Source organism: Polypterus senegalus, chromosome 1 (assembly GCF_016835505.1).
Source record: "Polypterus senegalus isolate Bchr_013 chromosome 1, ASM1683550v1, whole genome shotgun sequence".
Classification (NCBI taxonomy): Eukaryota; Metazoa; Chordata; class Cladistia; order Polypteriformes; family Polypteridae; genus Polypterus; species Polypterus senegalus.
Window position 1 is genome coordinate 37,194,910 of NC_053154.1, and position 18,752 is coordinate 37,213,661.

At 38.9% G+C, this 18,752-nt stretch overlaps 1 long non-coding RNA gene across 1 annotated transcript in view; it reads left to right on the forward strand.

Moving 5' to 3' along the window:
• The window catches only part of LOC120524666, a 39,425-nt gene extending 24,742 nt beyond the window's left edge, over positions 1–14,683 (forward strand). The window contains exons 3-4 of the long non-coding RNA XR_005632817.1: positions 186–212; positions 14,671–14,683. This is a non-coding gene — a long non-coding RNA (uncharacterized LOC120524666). The remainder of the gene's footprint in view (positions 1–185; positions 213–14,670) is intronic.
• The last annotated feature ends 4,069 nt before the right edge of the window (positions 14,684–18,752 follow it).

Here is an 18,752-nt window from a genome sequence, read left to right on the forward strand (position 1 = left end):
ACCCAGGTCTCCCAACTGTGAGGCAGAAACGCTACCCACTGCGCCACCCGTAAATGCATATCATGTAGAAAATATTTTAAGTGCATAAATAAAATTGAGATTGCAAGAGTTCTGATCAAAGTGCTTTTTATCTCTTTCATGTTTCCTCTCTGTTAATTAGTTTCTCTTTTTGTTTCTCCCTCCAGAGGCTACTGGCTACATCTTGAAATCAGGTGTGTACATGTGTGTCGCGTCATGGCCTCTCCTGTCTGCCCAGTATTTTTTCATGACAAACCAGAGACTGTTGTTAAATGTAGCGTCAGAGGTAAGGGTAGACTCTGGCTACTCTCATATCACATTATCGTGTGCTTGTGATGGCCATTTTATAAGAACACAATAAACTCTTTAAAAAATGCCCATTCAACTCAACATAACTTAATCAAAGCTTATTTCTATTTGGTATTTGGTACACTGTATTTTCAGTGGCCCTTGGAGATCAGAGCACAGGGTCAGCCCCAGAAACATTTTCAGGTTAAGGATCTTGTTTTGTGCTTCCAAATAATACAGGTCGAATTTCAATGTAACGAAATTCATGGGACCATAAAAATATTTTGTTATTCTGAAATTTCATTATAATGAATATTTGGAAAATATATATAAAGAAACACCACTTCTTAAAATGCAAAAATATTTTATTTATTTTTATTTTATTAATTTAGAGACGTTAGTGGTTACTATTTTTACAAATATATGATTACATGTTGTCTGAAGAAGGGGCCTGAGTTGCCTCAAAAGCTTGCATATTGTAATCTTTTAGTTAACCAATAAACGGTGTCATTTTGCTTGGCTTTTCTTTACAAATATATGAATACAGAAAGCTACTTCTTTTAAAAATATTAAGTAATTTTTGAATGCACATAATTTTTAGCAGTATTCATGATCACATTTTCTACATCATATATTTTTTAAAAACATTTTCAGGACATCAGTCAAGTCAAGTCAAGTTGGGGAGCATGCACTGGTACAGTGTGCTGCCACCACTACACAACAAAACAACTCTGGATCCCGGTTGGCAACCCCCCAGGCAGACACGTGGTCCAGTCCCGCCCTCCGGAAATGACCCTCTATCTGCCGCAGCCAGGTGTTACGTGGGCTCCCCTTGGCCTGGTCCATCCACTCGGTCCCCAACAATAAGGATCTTACGACCTGGATCACCCTCAGGGAAAGCGCCACATGGCGTAGTGCGTAACTGATACTCCCTCACAATGCAGGTAATGTGCCTCATTCGGGACTCCATGATCAACCGCTCATTCGATACAAAGTCAAACCAGCGGTACCCAAGGATTTTCTGGAGAGACATAGTACCAAAGGATTTCAGTTTTCGTCTCAGGTCACTGGATAGCGTCCATGTCTCACAACCATATAGCAAGACAGGAAGCACCAGGACTCTAAAGACTTGGACCTTCATCCTTTTGCATAGATATTGGGAGCGCCACACACCCCTTTCCTGTGACCTCATGACCCCCCAATGCTCTCCCAATCCATCTACTGACTTTATAGGAAGAGTCACCAGAGACATGAATGTCACTGCCCAGGTAAGTAAACCTTTCAACAAGGTCAACACTCTCTCCGAAACAGACAAACTGCTGATAGCTGTGCCCAAGACGTCATTAAAGGCCTGGATCTTGGTTTTATTTAGGACACTCGTAAGCCCAGACACTCAGACTCCTCAGTCAGTCTCTCGGCCCGATCAGAGCCTCCATTGACTCCACAAAGGTCACAGCATTGTCAGCAAAGTCAAGATCCGAGAACCTTTCTTCACCAACAGATGCCCCACATCTGCCTTGCCCAACACCCAGTCCATACAAGCATTGAACAGAGTAGGAGCAGAACACACCCATGACGAACCCCAGAATCAACTGGGAAAACACAAGAGTCCTGCCTCCAATCTGCACAGCACTCACAGTTCCAGTGTACAGGCCGGCCATGATATCCAGCAACCTCGAGGGGATCCCGCAAACCCTTAGGATGTCCCACAGGGCAGCTCGATCAACTTAGTCGAACACTTAGTGAAAATCGACAAAGGCTGCAAAGAAACTCTGCCAATATTCGCGTTTGCACTCCATGAGAACCCTCAGTGCCAGGATGCAGTCGATGGTAGACTTCTTAAGCGTAAAACCAGACTGTTCCGGCCGCTGGTAGGTGAGCAAGTGATCACGGATCCTATTGAGGACGACCCTAGCAAGGACCTTACGAAGCACCGAGAACAGTGTTATCCCCTGTCATCCATCAGTACTGGATGATAAATAATCCCAAATCTTTTTAGTCTATCCATTGCTTCAGAAAAGGAAACCTTCATAACAGGTTATTACTTCCATCATCTTCTTCCTTGTTTTCCAGAGTTAAGACATTCAATGCAGATTACTGCAAACTTTCAGTAATGGAGCACTGACTCAGAATTCGGCTATGTGTATGATACTGTGCCTACAGTCTCAACGAGACTGCCGGAGACCAGAAATTTCTCACCAGTCTGTCTCTTTCTTTGGTTTAACAGGAAAAGACAGTCTGTTGCAGGTTCCTGAGACTTGGTAAAAGTGTAGGTGCAGCATTAAGTGTGGCCATTTTGGTGGAAAAAAATTGTTATACTGAAATTTACATTTTGTTAAAACAAAATTTGTTATGCATTGTTCAGTCCAACAAAAATATTTGTTATTCTGAAAAAGTCCTGTTATCATTTAATGTATTATTTCATCACTCCTTGCCTCTATAACAAAAATACAGTGTCTCCTACTCACCCCTTCATTTGAGGTTTAATTCCTCAGCAGTCCCTCCAGTTTTCCATGACTCCAATGATATTTTGATTTGTGCCGTGCCTTCTGTCTGCAAATTCATGTCTCTGGCTCTGCCTCACACCATTCACTTAGGTTCAAAGGTAAAATCATCTTCAGTCACCTTCCCCAACTATATGAGTGTGAACAAGCCAGGACCCTTCCCAAAACTAACAATGACCAAGTACCCAGGCCAACAGATATAAGAAGTGGAGCAGTTCTTGTAAGTTGTGCTCTTTAAGAGCTTCATCATCTCTGTCTCTCTCTTTTTCACAAACACACACACACACACACAGAAATCCCTTGCTCATCAGAAATCCCTTGCTCATCTTTTCAAGGAGGCTTGTCTCTTCTGACAGCATCTCTTTCTCAGGTCCATGTTGTCACACCAGAAATGAAATTGCGCTGTCTTATTATTTAGTTTTGATCAAATAGTTTCTTTGGCACAGTGCATTAAATATTTACAGGTTGAAAAAAATTTCCCCTCCTAAAATAATAATAGTAAAAACTAAATTAGGTATTACAATGTGCAAGCAATGTTTTGAGAAGAGTTATTACTTTTATTGTGGGACCTCTGACCAAAGGTGTACCAATTGCCCTAATCTTGAAACTGTGCAAAATTTTCAATCCGTGTTAAGGGTTGGAGTGACCAGGCACAATAATAATAATAATAATAAATAATAATAATAATACATATTATTTAGATAGTGCCTTACTGTTGAAGTATGTGTGTGCATCCTTGGTACCGTTGGTTTGACTTTGTGTCGAATGAACGGTTGCTCATGGAGTCCCGAATGAGGCACATTACCTGCATTGTGAGGGAGCGTCAGTTACGCACTATGGCCATGTGGTGCGTTCCCAGAGGGTGATTCAGCTCCTAAGATCCTCATTGCTGGGGACCCGAGTGTCTGGACCAGGTCAGGGGTCGCCCACGTAATACCTGGCTGTGGCAGATAGAGGGTCATTTCGGAGGGTGGGACTGGACCGCGTGTCTGCCTGGGGGTTGCAAACCGGGATCCCGAGTTATTTCATCGTAGTAAGTGCGGCAACACACTGTACCAGTGCATGCTCCCCAACTTGACTTGACTTGAATATCTTTATTTAAAATAAATTTTGGACAGAGGTCCTGTGTTTGTATTAAGATTCTGGTAGTTTTTTGGTGCCAAAATTGGTACTAAAATTAATCAGATGTGAGTCTATCACCCAGAAAGTAACTGCTAGACTGGGGATGTAAACCAAGTTTGGTAGAAGTTTCTGTTTAAGATGTGCCATTGTTTTATTTTAGTTGAGATTGAAATCCTTTTTACCTTTGACTGAGTTTTCCATCTCAGCCATTGCTGGTAACAGGGCATTGATGTCAGCTTCTTGTGCAGGTGCACCAGCTTTTGATGTCATGGCTACCATGGTATTAGGGGTTACTCTACATCAGAAGATCATCTGAATTACATTGTAAGGGAAGGCTAAATTTAGCAGAATAGATATTTCTTCAAAAAGAAATTTAATTTAAAAAAATCAGGATTTTGAATTCAGATCAATTAATGATTTTAACTTTAGTTTTGGCCATCTATTTAGATGAATAATTTTGGCTCTTCAGTACCCAGACTCATGCTTGTTTACTCTAAGTGATTCTGCTGCATAGTAATAAAATATATATATATATAACCAGCTGTAAAGAGTTTCAACAGTTTGTACTTATATGTCTAGTAAGAGATAAAAAGAGGAGCATAGCCACTACAAATGAAAACAGATATAAAGTACTATTGACAAATAAAAATTAGATACAAGGAGAGAATAACAAATATTTTTGTTGGACTGATACAATATCAAATAAAATACAATTCTGCAAGAGTAATGTACAGTATACTGTGTGAAGATTCAACATTCAGTTGTTATGGTAATAGAGCAGAAATTAGTCAATAAGTTAATCAATATCTGTTTAACTTTTCATGATACGTTTTGCTTAGACTCCCAAACCACTTTGAACCTGCCCGTCTGAACTTTGATCTTGCAGTACATCCTGTCATAACATAGAGGGGAGATGTTTGCTAGACATTTTTTTCATGAGGCAAGTTTCAATAAGTTAACATGTTTGTAGATTTCTTTATTTAATGAAATCTATTCTGATGAATTTTCCTGCAGTTTACTCTTTGGAAAAGTGTTCGATCTGCATGCTAATCTAGTCGCAGAATCCATTCTACAGCCCACTTCTAAATGCATGAATTATTTACTTACTTCACAGTTGGCCTAGCTGTTCAGAAGCTGAGGACATTCTTGTGTATTTTTAAGCAATCATAGCCTCATGCTTATGGGTCCAAGTCAGATGGTCAAAAATGCCAATCCCATTCAATTTGAAGTAACCCATCTATACTGATCAAGGGTGACGGGATATAGCCCAGCTAAAGATACTGATGCACAAGAGCAGATCTTGGAGTTTTAGGATCTATTTAGGTACATATTAAGTTAAAGGAGTCCTGTGATCATTGCATATGTTTAGCATCAGAAAGTTGGCCTCATCCTCAGACTTTGATACACAAATTGTAGCACATCCGGGGAGGTCACAGTATGTTTGACAATTTAGATAGTTACTTGTTTTTCTAAATATTTAGTAGTTATAGAAGTATGTGTTACTAGATAGTAGGCATGTCCATCATCTTGGTACCACTGAGCATAACTACTAAGATGATTTTCTTGAAGTGCAGTAAAACTGAGATACGGAACAGTGTTTTAAGACTGTTTTGATGGATGACTTGAAAAAGGTTAAAGTCTGTATGAATAACAACTGACTATACCTAATGTTTTAAGCCTAGTGATCAGTATAAAGGTGATGTTTTGCAGCAATAGAAATATGAATCTTATTGGAGGATCTCACACTCATAATTAGACATCATTGCAAAGGTTGTGGTGCCCTGACAGCCCATAGTTCAAGTGTATTGACATCACACTGTGTCAGTGCATTAGAGTCAACAAACAGAGGGAAAAATAAGCTAAGGACACTGACATAAGAATTTTATACAAACAGCCTAAACTGGACATAGAAGGAGTAGCTTTAATTAGGTAAGGCTGCTGCATTGAGTTGGACTTGAAATGTTGGACAAAGAGGGATAAATGTGTTGCACTGCCTTAATTAAACTTATGTTAGTTAAATCTTCTTCTGTATGCTTATGTTTTGTGAGCATGTCACAATCCACAAGCTCCTTATAGACCTTCAAAATTTGTTTGCCTTACTTGAATTCCAGAAACTAGTCTGCTACATCATCAATTACACACTTGCTCTTGTTGACGTCAGTGTCGTAGTCAAACCACTTCAAGAAGGGACCTTCGTACTTACGACCAATTCTGTGCTGTGTGTTCATGTAAAACGTGTTCTGTCTATCAATATTTAACACAGTACAATCCCTCTTAACTGTCCTCGCATTAACCGCAGACGGATTAACCAGCCTGTTAAAATAAAATATATACTGTATGTTTTTTAATCCTGCGTTCTTCTTTATATTATATGTATGCACTTTCTTCTTTCCTGGAAAGTGAGAGGTATTTTAAAACCAGCAAACAACAAAACAGTGTTCAAATTAAATAAAGTGCAGTGTATCAAAAGTCTTTTTAAATAAATAATCCATTAAAAGGAGTGAATAATAAACAATGCAAAGAGGTTAAAACAATGGCTGGAAGCGGTCCCTTAAACTCCAAAGCACAGTGCCTTCTTCTTTCTACCTGGCGCTGCCCTGCTTCTCCCATCGGCCGCAACAGGTGCAGCTGCCTTCCACACTGGTCCGGTAGCCCCTGATCCTTGGCTACGTCGGACCCCATCTGACCAAGACTTGGGTTCCTTCCCCAGCAGCCAGGGCGCCACGCAGGGGCTAAACCAGCCCAAAGCCTCCACGACTGCCGCTGCCTTTCGACGGCCAGTCGTCTTCAATACCGGTCACTCCAGCTCCGTGATCGCTCAGCTGGAGCGACCGCTTTTCAGCATCACGAATTCCCCGGCCACACATACCACTCCTCTCTCTAAGCCACGAGTGCGGCGATTATTTATTTAAAAAGTGGCCTATTTGACGTGAGCTGTGGACACTGTCCAGTTGTTGTACGAGAAAAATAACCCGTGTGCGAAATCGTGGATGAAGCCTTGTGGATATGGTTTCTTTGGGAGCGTCGAAGAGGTACAGTACATACCTTAGAAATATTTTCTACGTGAAAATAGGTATGTGTCGGATTAACCGGCAAAACGGCAACCGCCATGGGTCCAGTCCCGAGGTGGCCAGTTAAGAGGATTGTACTGTATTAAAATCATTCAAACTTTAAAAATTGATTTAATACTAAACTGAGCTCTTAAAGCAGAGTCACATTCCAGATGGCCAAAAATGTATTTAATTTTTTAATAAATAACTTTTCCATTCATTTATTAATTTACTCATAAATGAAACTTCCTAATCCACCAGCACTGATAGCATTAGGCAGAAATCATATTGACATTGACATTAGATCTTAAAAAAGTCCAAATTAATTTAAGAAACTGGGAAAAAGATCAAAAATCTAACGACAGAGATCAAGGATAAGAAAATGTTTAGGCCTACTATATATGGTGTCTGATGGGGCAGTGGGGGTTATCTCCAAGTTCCATGGGTCATGTTATTTAACAGGCTTTGTACACCAGTTTATATTTGTGTTTGCACATTTTACAGAAACAGGCATTCCCTGCAGTCTTAAAATCCATTAAACTTTGAATGTCTTTGCATAAAAGCAGTGTATTTTTTCACAGTATTATAATTGTTAAAAATATTGTCTGCATGATGATGGACTCAATTCATACTAAACTACCATCTTTGGTGTTTGTCTCTGATTCAATAGCTTGATCTCCACTCAAATATTAATGCTTCCTTCTTCAAATCATTATTTTTTGAGATATTTAGTTATCATATTTTGCACTGCTGTGTTTCATAAACCGCCAAAATGTGCATAAATACCATTTGTGACAGACAGGCATAGGACAAGTTAACAAATTGCTGAGCATCTCTTTAGTAGTCTCAGATCATCTTGGGAGGTTATTATCAACTTCAGTGACAAGCAAGTTGAAAGCATTTAATATTTCATTGTGTATTCTAGCACACCTTCACCATTTATAATACTCTTTACCCCTGCCATGTTACTCCTTACTTATTTTCCCTTCCCACTAAGTAATAATACTCCTCCGAATCAGAAACTCTGCATCAGACAACCTCTTTTCATCATCTTCCTATCTTCGTCACTGGGTGCCAAGCATCAATGAAGCCCTCTGTCACAGAGTGAAGGGACCTCTCTGGAGGAGTTTTCTCTTTTCTCTTTTGAATGTGTTGCACAGCTGGTGTCAGATGTTATAAACATTTGTGTTTTTATTAACGTTTACGTGCATACCAAGCTACATGGATGACTTATGGAAACAAATGTCGTGTTTGTTCTTTATTCTCTGCACCACTTTGTACCTTGTGTGGTTTAGGTCAGACTCTTAACAACTACAATGTCACATTGACAGTGATTATTTTAAAATACGCACTGTGCAGTTTGGCTTCAAGTAAATCCCATGGTATTAAAATGAACATGTTAACAGCAAATATAAGTTGAAAGAGAACAAGTACTATATTTCTTTTTTTCATTTTATTTATTTTATTGTAATCATTCCAGACAAATAGATCAATTTTTACAAAAAATAGGATTGAAAACAAATCATCCCCCACCCCTGAGAAAGAGAGCATGGCCAACGGAGTAAAACTTAAAGCTTGTAAACATACCTAAATTGATTAGTTTAATAGGGCAATAGAGGTGAATGGAGAAGAGAAAGAAATGCGGAGAGAATTACTTCCTTGGTGCTTTAAGAGCTTATTCTAAAATATTTTGATTAGATCCTGCCAGGTTTTGAAAAAGTTCTGCACAGATCCTCTAACTGAGAATTAGATTGTTTCCAATTTCAAATAGTATAAAACATTGGTTTCCCACTGACTTAAAGAGGAGAGTTTGGATTCTTCCAGTTTAGCAGAATAAGTCTGCGTGCCAAAAGTGTAGAGAATGCAATCACAGTTTGTTTGTCCTTCTCCACTTTAAACCCATCTGGAAGAACCCCAAACACAGCTGTTAATGGGTTAGGACTACATTTCACTTTGCTGAACTAAGCTTGAGAATAAAGCAGGAATAGACGCTGACTGCAAAGGGGCATCTATATGTGCATTACAAGGGTAGCTCAGTATACTTTAGTCAGTCATTTTAGAGCAGTTGATAAAACATTTGTTTCTCAGGTTTTGCCAGAGTTGTGAAACATTCATTTCTATATTCATATAGATGTACAGTATAGCTCAAAGTGCTTCAGAAATCATAAACAGCAAAAAGAAAAGGTTAAAATGTGCAACAACATCTAAACTTTTACGTTCTTTCTACCCTTACATATAAAACTGATATTTGATGTGTATTTAAAGAAGTGAGGACCTGCAAGGCGTTTGTTTCTCAAATTGATGTTTACTGATGTGTTTCTTGAGAAAGTTTTCATTTTGGCTGTTTTTGAACCCAGTATTGAAATTTAAGAATCTGAGAACCTTGCAACCCAAGGAAAGGATAGAATATCAGTGCCTGATGCACATAAACAACACACTCCTTGTTTTATTTTAGACTATCGCAATGCAAGGCTTAGTGATGTCCACATTTCTCTTGACTCAAACATTGACAGTTGCAGCCTTGTGAATAGTGCTAATGGGGCGAACATCTTTCTTGTCTTTCTACTTGATCTCAATCATTTTGTCATTTTACCAAGGTGAACCATGTTGGTTTGGCTGTATAGTGCTTTATGTTGTGTCACCATCTGTGTCAATGTCTGATGACCAATCACATTATCATCACTATCACTTCATTTAAGAAATTGTTTGTTGAAGGCTCTGCCTCACTTATGATTATTGATGAGTTACCATAGATGGGGCGGCATGATGGTGCAGTGGGTAGCGCTGCTGCCTCAGATTTAGGAGACCGGGTTCGCTTCCGGGTCCTCCCTGCGTGGAGTTTGCATGTTCTCCACGTGTCTGTGTGGGTTTCTTTCCATAGTCCAAAGACATGCAGGTTAGGGGCACTGGCGACTCCTAAATTGCCCCTAGCGTGTGCTTGGTGTGTGCTTTGTGTGTGCGTGCCCTGCAGTGGGCGGGCGCCCTGCCTGGGGTTTGTTTCCTGACTTGCGTCCTGTGTTGGCTGGGATTGGCTCCAGCAGACCCCGTGACCCTGTAGTTAGGATATAGCGGGTTAGAAAATGGATGGATGGATAATGGATGGATGGACCATAGAGGGGCAGAACATGTAGAAAAATTCATGATTTTTTCCAGTATGATGTTATTTAATCCACAAGATGGCAGCAAAATACTGTCCCTAGCATTACTTAGGGTTATCACTCCATATGTTGTCAAAACAAATTAGAATTTGGAGCAGGAAAGACACTTTGGGTTAATACGAAGTGGGTTAAAGTTGTATGTGTTGTGTGTAAATTTTCACTTTGCATTTCTTTAATATTAGCAGGCAACTGCCTATAAAATGTGATCTGTAGGGGCATCTCAAAGCCCCAAACCCTTGACACAACTACAAATACACAAGGCCTAGGTTCAAGAGACCTTTTATTTTAAGAAATACCTGCATACAAGATTATGTCTCTATAAATAAACACAATGCTTTTCTCTTCCTTCTTTTCTTCACTCCTCCCAAGTAAGCAGGAGTTCTTCAGGTGCAATATTTTTACCTCCAGAAAGAACTTCCTGATCAGGCAAAACCCCAGCAGCCTTCTCTAGCTGTTAGGTGGTTAAGGGGTGCAAGATAGTTACCAATTAGGGACAGGGGATGAGTATGGGGCCAGAATGGCTAGGCCATGGTAGGCAGTTTAGCTAGGACATCAGGATACGCTTAACTCTTGACAAAGGATGCCCAGGGATCTCTTATTACAACAGAGTGTCAGGACCTTGATTTTATGTCTTATCTGAAGGGCAGCACCATTTTTTAGCACAGTGTTCCTGACACTGCATCAGGCATTGGGATCCATACTCAGACCATAGAGTCAGTGCCCCTGCTGGCCTCACCAACACCTTTTCCAGCAGCAACAAAGCTTTTCCTGGTTGGTGTTTTATCAAAATACTGACTGGACCCAAACATGCCTACATTCAGGTGGATAAAGAGCATATGGTATCTTCTCCGCAGATCCTTTCAAGGTTTGTTAGGTTGGATGGAGACCATTGGTGGACAGCTGCATACAGTAAATTGATGCTGCATAAATGCATATAGATAATCAACTACTATAGCTATTTTTGACCTTTAACTGTTGACCCCATACAGTATGTTTAAATGCCTGATAGGAAAATGTTGTTCATTTTCTTTTAATTCAGGGATGTCTGTAAGTTATCCTTTTGTTACTAATTTTATTATTTTTGTATTTTGTTTTAATTTCAGTCAATTTCTTCAGTGCAGTTTTGCATATTGCCTTTATGAAATTGCATTTCCTATTTAATTTTAACAAAAGCACTTTAATTTATATGTGAAAATGAAATTAAAGTATATTTATCAAAGTATAATTAAAGTATATTTTGATAATTCATTATCTTCTATTTTATAGTTTCTGTTATGATTATTTCCATCCTACTTATTAATTCTACCTTCTGAGATAATTTCAGTTTATTGTTAAGTAAGTGAAATAACTCATGTGTAGAGTAGTGGTTAGCAGTACTGCTTAATGGATCCAGTGTGCTGGATTTAAATCCCAGGCACAGTTGTCTGTGTGTAGTCAGACACAAGATGCCCAGGTTATGTCGATTAGCAACTCTATAGTGACCCCAGTGTGGAGTAGAATTGTTTTGTGCTTTCTGCCAAGTACAAAAATAATAACCAAGCTATTTACACAAACAAAAATTAAGATAAACAAGCAAGCAAGAAAACATGTATAAATACTAGAGAAGTCTTACTAGACTCATTTGTTAAGAGCCAAAGGACCAAAAGGTTAACAAAGAATGCGGCTTGAAGTGTTTTGTGAAGGTACTGTTTTAATTTGATTTAAATTTTCAATTTCAAATTTGAATTTAATTTGGAAGCAACATATCTGTGTATACTCGTATTAAAAATAAATATCTCTTCAAATATTTTCAAACATAGTTTAAATATTCTGGGCACCGTATACTGTACATTTGTAGCATATGTGCTTTGTTTATATTTCTTATTGTTAGCAAAATGGGAAACAGTTCATACAAAAAAACAATTGTCATTACTCAGACTAGTCAATTGTAATACAAAAAGGAAATGCAGCCAGTGAACAACACACTATCTGTGCAGGATTCTGCCTGTCTTGATACTTTGTAGACCAGGATGTCAATGTTGTGCTTCAGACAGGAGCTGACACTCAATGAATACCATACAGGTCTAAACTAAACTTGTTTTTGCCTATTTTTTCGTTTAATGCAGATTGCGGTGTTAACAGCATGTTGGCTGAGATTGCCATATAAGCATTGCTGACACTGAAAAAGCTCTTTAAAATTGCAGCTTTAAAGCCGTTATAATTAAAAGGAAAGCCAGGATGAAGAAATGCAAATTAACTTCAGCTAGCCACGTTAGACCCAAAATCCAATTACTTTATTAATTATAGAGCATCTTTAAATAAAAAGAAGTGTTTTCTCTGCTCCTCTTCTAAAATCTACTTACTTATGTAAAAACCCGGCTTGTTATGTGGGGAGGAGTGGTGCAGTAATTTGAAACACTCTGGGGTAGAAATCCCCATACCTTCACCTATGTTCATGAGCTTTGGGTAATGTCTGAAAGAATGAGATCGTGGATACACACGGCTGAAATGAGCTTTCTCCCAGGGGTGGCTGGGCTCTTCCTTAGAGATCAGGTGAGAACTGTAGACATCCAGGAGAGGCTTGGAGTAGAGCCACTGACCAATGCAGAGCCAAATGAGGTGGTTTGGGCATCTGATACAGATGCCTCCTGGACACCTCCCTGTAGAGGTTTTACAGGCTGCTAGCTGGGATGAGACCCCTTGGAAGACCGAGGGCTCGCTGGGAGGATTATATCTCCAAGTTGGCCTGGGAACGTCTTGAGATCCCACAGTATGAGTTGGCAAGTGTGGCAGGGGGAAAGGACGTATGGCCTTCACTGCTAAGACTGTTGCCCCTGTGACCCAACTTTGGATAAGCAGTGGAAAATGGATGGTTTCGACGGGGGTAGAAGTCGCCATAGGAAATGTTTGCAAAGTACTGGCTTAGCCAAACGCTGTTTTTCCAGCAAGTGAGTTAGTCAAACTAACTGCAGATTACGTGTGAAAACATGCCAGTGATGTTCTGTTCCTAACTGCTTATTTTTCCAAAATTGAACCTTTTAATCTAAAATTGTTTAATTTGTCTCTGACATCATGAACAGTGGAGTAAGTCACTTTAAAAAATACAATACCACTAAAGAAATTTAAACATCAGATAGACAGAGCTTCATGACTCATTCAAGATTTGCAGAATTTTCTGTGAGCTTAGATTTACACCCATGAAAGAAAACCCCCTGCTTTATTTGGCGTCTTGACCACTCCAAGTTCTTCTCACTTCCCAACAAAACAGCCATTTTAGGTAAACTGTGCACATTTCTATGCTCATCATGTATATTATTTTGTACATTTTTTGGTTTGTTTGTATGTTTAGATTTCAAAATTATCTTTTCTGCAGCTGATATACCTTAGTAAAGGCTGAGACCTTTAAATTTTAATGTGAGCTAAATCAAAGTATAAATATACCCTAAATACTGTAAAATATCAGATATATGTCTACATAACTATTTAAAGCATAAATCACTGAGACATACTGATCATTGGTTATATTTGTGCTATCCTAGGGAAAGAACGAATCCTTGGTTGGGTATCAGTCCATTACAGGTCCTACTTCCACCCACACACGCACACACTGGGCTAATGTAGAGTTGTCAATTAGGTAGACAGATGCAGTACGCAAGCCTTTTGGATGTTGGGGAAAAAAAATAAAGTACCCAAAAGAAAACCCACACAGACAGTGATTTCAGCCAAGGACTTTGCAGATGTTAGGCAGTGTCGATAAGCACTGAGACACCTCGATGAAGCAACAGTTTAAAATAATTGGTTTAAAATAATTGTCTAGTAAAGGCTGTGTGTTTACTTTTGTACTAAAAATGGCAAATGAACTGTTTCTGCCATTTCATCATGCCACAGGCAGTGTTCAGTTTGTGTACCCCAAAGAAAGCACTAGTGGTACTGATTACTCAGAAAATATGTTGCAACTTAGTACAAACGTCATAAAGATAATGAAATTGAATAGGATGACCAAAGGGAGTGTCAGTTGCTGTCTCTGGTTGAGCTTGAGTTTGGACACAAGTAAAGAGAGAACAACATCAGTGGATGGCACTTTATGGGACAATCAGCATACTGGATTGGCAAGCATTGTCAACTGGACAGGTCACTGCCTTGGAAAAGCCAACATGGACAGGCTTAGCTGTTTTAATTTTGCTCTCATGTTCGTGCCATGTTAATGAAAAGGCCGGGTGTCTTCACCTGTAACTTTATCAATGATGAAATGAAAACCCTTGGCAGGAAACTATGATATGAAATCAGCGAAACATGAGTGTCCATCACTTCTTTTTTTTTTAAAAACTTACAGTATATGTAATCTCAGGGTGAGGTGGAGAAAACACAGTTCTTGGGTAAGACTCATGGCTGAATTTACTTTTCATTTGTGCTTTTACCCTCTCCAGTTCTCTGTATTCCAAAATTCAGACTTTCTGACTGAAAGTCATAAAATTAAACATAACTGGGAGAGCTTTAATTTTAGGCCATATGTCATTTTATCATCTAACCCATAGTCTTCTATGTTTTCAGAATGGAAGCGAATGTGTAAAGCAGCAGGTGAGTACTTCTGTTTTAAGTTATAAATGTAAAAAATGCAAATGCTTATCAATGCTGAAAAACCCATATGAGCAAACTTGAGATCTACGTTTTTGGTATTTGGTACACTGTATTAATCTTCGTGTGTATTTCTTGTGTGTTAACTCTTTCCATTTGTTATTCAGTACACTTTTATTGTGGCTGTCATATGTTGAATGAGCGCAGGATGAACAATGTTTATCAAATGTGTTTTTCAAAACCATTACAATTCTGAATAAACCTTATTAAAAGAATAACTTAAGTCTCCTTGACCATGGGGCAAGATTTCTTTCAAAAGTTTCCATCTGCCCAGAAAATCTTAGCATTCATCACCTTGTGATTGTCCGTTAGTTGATACTGACCCTTCCACTCCCATCTCTCTTCAGCTCGTGTGACTCTGGACCCTGACACTGCACACCCCCGCCTTGTCGTGTCTGCAGATGGTCGTTGTGTACAAAATCAACATAAAGATCAGAACGTCTCTGACACTCCACTCAGGTTTGACACCTGGCCCTTTGTCCTGGGGAGGGAGAGTTTCACCTCAGGACGGCACTACTGGCAGGTGGATGTGAAGGAGATGAGTGACTGGTATTTGGGTGTCGTCAGCGAGTCTGCACAGAGGAAAGGACGAGTGAGTCTAAAACCTCAGTCAGGATACTGGATTGTGAGGCTGTATAGTGGTGAGCTGACTGCACTGACTGACCCCCGAGACCACACTGCGACTGAGAGCGATACCCCAGAAGGTGGGCATGTACCTGGATTGTGATGAGGGGCGCCTCTCATTTTACAGTGTGGAGGACCGCTGGCACATCTACACCTTCAATGGAGGTGTCATTGGGAAACTGTATCCACTGTTTGAACCTGGAGTTATGGGAGAAGAGCTTGAGATCCTGCAGCCTAAGGATGAAACAAACAACTCTGACCTGCACTATGAAATTATGTAATGGTGCTTGAGATTATTCTCTAAACAGAACTCCATCACTGTACACTTATGATTGTTATACAGTAGATTAGTCATTGTTTCTGCATTTTGCATGAAAATAACAAAACTTCAAGTGTTTTTGAAAGTTTAACAGATGTCTTTTGCTGACACTATTAAATAAACACAGTTGACTTTTGTTTATTTGTTTTGTGTCCAAAGTTGAGATATTTGTGGTGGAAAAGTGAGAATCTTTAAGAATCAGGTACTGTATGTGACAGGGGAGAGCTTACAGTCCACCCAGGACCTGGAAAAAAGTCATGTCATGAAAATAATATATTATTTTATTAAGTATTATAAGAATTTATTATGGACTACAAAGTAATGTTCCATACAATAAGGTCAAAATAATGACCTTGAACTGTTGGCTCATATGCTAGTGCCAAATATCTTACAGCTCCAAGGCCTTGGGTTCAGTTCCTGGTTCTGATACTTGCTTAGTGGAGTCTGCATGTTCTCCTGGGGTTCAGTTTACTTTTTAGTGATAACTGTGCCTTTTCTTACTTTCTAAATAAATGTCCTAATTAGGTTGATTGACCACTCTAATTTGATCCAGTTTGAGTTTATCTACATTCACAAGGGAGCTCTGCGACAGACTTGTGCCCTGTTCACAACTGGTTCCTGTCTTAGGCCTGACACTGCTGATAGATGCCAGATATGCAGCACCCTGCAGTGAATGCATGGGTAATACTACTTTAAGGGAACAAAGCGTAAGCTGCATCTACCTGCATTTTAAGACATCTCAATCCTCTTCAGCACAGCGAGAAAGCAAAATCAAAAACTCTTCTTACTCCAGCCAAACCAAAGAGCTATGGCAGCTGACTTCAGGGGCTAAGATCCTCAGGCATGCGGTATTCCACAGAAAGGAAAGTCTGCTTGTTGGGCAAAATTGTTCAAATATATTTGAGCCAAACTAAACAAAAAAAGAAAAACAGTGACACTGAAAAATAATCCATTATTTTTTAATGTACTTTCCCCATTTTTAGGAGGCTCAATCAAATGTTTAGAAGACCGAGCACACAGCAGGAAACAATGCAAAATGCAATGACAGTCACAGTCACAGAGCAGACACACAAACACACAAACATACATCATAAAATTCTCACACCTGCATAGTCTGATTAAGGATCATGCAGAACAAAGCTCACCGGGCAGCATTGTGGCCAAGGCAAGTATCATCCTTGAAGAGAGTGCCAGTCCATCACAGGCCTACACAAGTGTAATTGGTAGCTCTGCTGTTTCACGGATTCAGATTCCTGGTTTTGAACTCTGTGTCTGTTTATCATCCATGTTGATTTTGCACACATGGGCTTTCCTCCCACACCCACAAAGTCATGCATTTTAGGTTAATTTACAATTTCAGTTTGGTCCCTCTGTTACTGTGTCTGTATGAGTGGTGCCTGTGATGGGCTGGCACCATGTCTGTGGTGTTTTCTTGCATTTTTGGTCCACCATACTATAAACTTTTGTTCATTAATATTTTTATGCTTCTGGGCAATATTGTTTTATGATAATATTTAGAGCTCCCACTACAGAAGGTCCAAGACACATCCTCTAGAACCTTCTCATTCTGCTCATGTGACTTCCTTCACACTACTGGCATCATATATCATTATTGTCTTCCATAGGTCTCAAACCTAAGGATATGTGCCATTGAGGCTTTTCCAAGTGCTGAGTTTGATGTCTGCAGGACACATACTTGAGTAGACATTATTAAGATACTGTGTTCACCATGCCTCAGTCTCTTAAATGGTAACATCTAAAGGAAATGAACCCCATTTCAAAGGAAGAATCTGGCAAAAACTGTCTGGTTATGTCCAGGGGTCCTCATTCTGAATTTGTGGAGCTTTTGCACTCTGAGCTTTTGTATTTCCCAAACATTATGACCAACTAAACAACCCCAGTATTACTAGGAGGATAAAGAACCAGAGACCAGTACAGTAAAGAGAGGCCTCAACAGGGGAAACACACCACTTGTTGAGCTTTACCTGTCTGACATTAGTGATGGCCTTTCATGTTCATCAAAGTGAAAAGTGACTCAATTGACTCACTGATTTGTTCATTTATTACTTTGAGTAACAGAGGTGAGGAAGGTCGCTGAGACCAGTATTCAAGTAAAAGTACTGTCAAGGTGTAAAAAAATATTACTAAAGTAAATGTACTCACCGAAAACAAACAAATGAATAAACAAATAAATGTAAAAGTAAATAAGAGTCAACTTTATTATTGCTGTCTTTTAACACACAGACCTAACCAAATGCTAACTTAAATAAGTAATAACCAGCAATTCAACACTAACTACAAATTAAGTTATAGTAATAATTATTCATTTAGGACATCAAAATCAAATTGTCACTAGGATCAGCTTGAAACTTCACATATTTAGTTTTTTGCAGATAGCATTGTTGTGTATCACAGCTAATGAAGCAGTGATGTGCAGGGCTCATACTCAGGTGGGGCTCCAAACACAAGCTGAAATTCCCACCTCTTTTTGTAGTGCATGCAGCAGCCTTTGGTGGAGTTTGACGTTTATACTGGGTGGAGTTGGATGAAAAATCAAAAAAATTGAATTTTTGTAGTGTCACAACCATACTGCTATATGTTTACTTAAGGTAAATATGATAACTTATTCATAATATAAAGTCACAATATAAACTAAATTTCACATACATTAACATATTAAAAAACTGAAATTATAAAAAGTTCACAAGTACAATTATAAATCTTTTTTTGACAGAAAATATTTATTTTAGTTTGTCTGCTTATTGTAAGTGTGGCAAAATAAGTATAGTACTTTCTTCTTTTTTTTTTTAAACAAGCTAGAAAATATACACAGGGTATAAATTTCAGGCTCATTCTGACATCCATCCATCCATCCAGCATTGGGTTAACTATTTTGAAAGTTGAGTGTTTTCAATGTTTTATTTATTTAATCAAAGAGACTTTTTTGTTTAGAGGTTTGTTTAGATCACCACACTGTTGTTTCATTAGCTTGGATTAAATACTGAGGATCAGTTTGCTCACGGGAGCAGCTGTTTGACATGTAAATGAGAAAAAA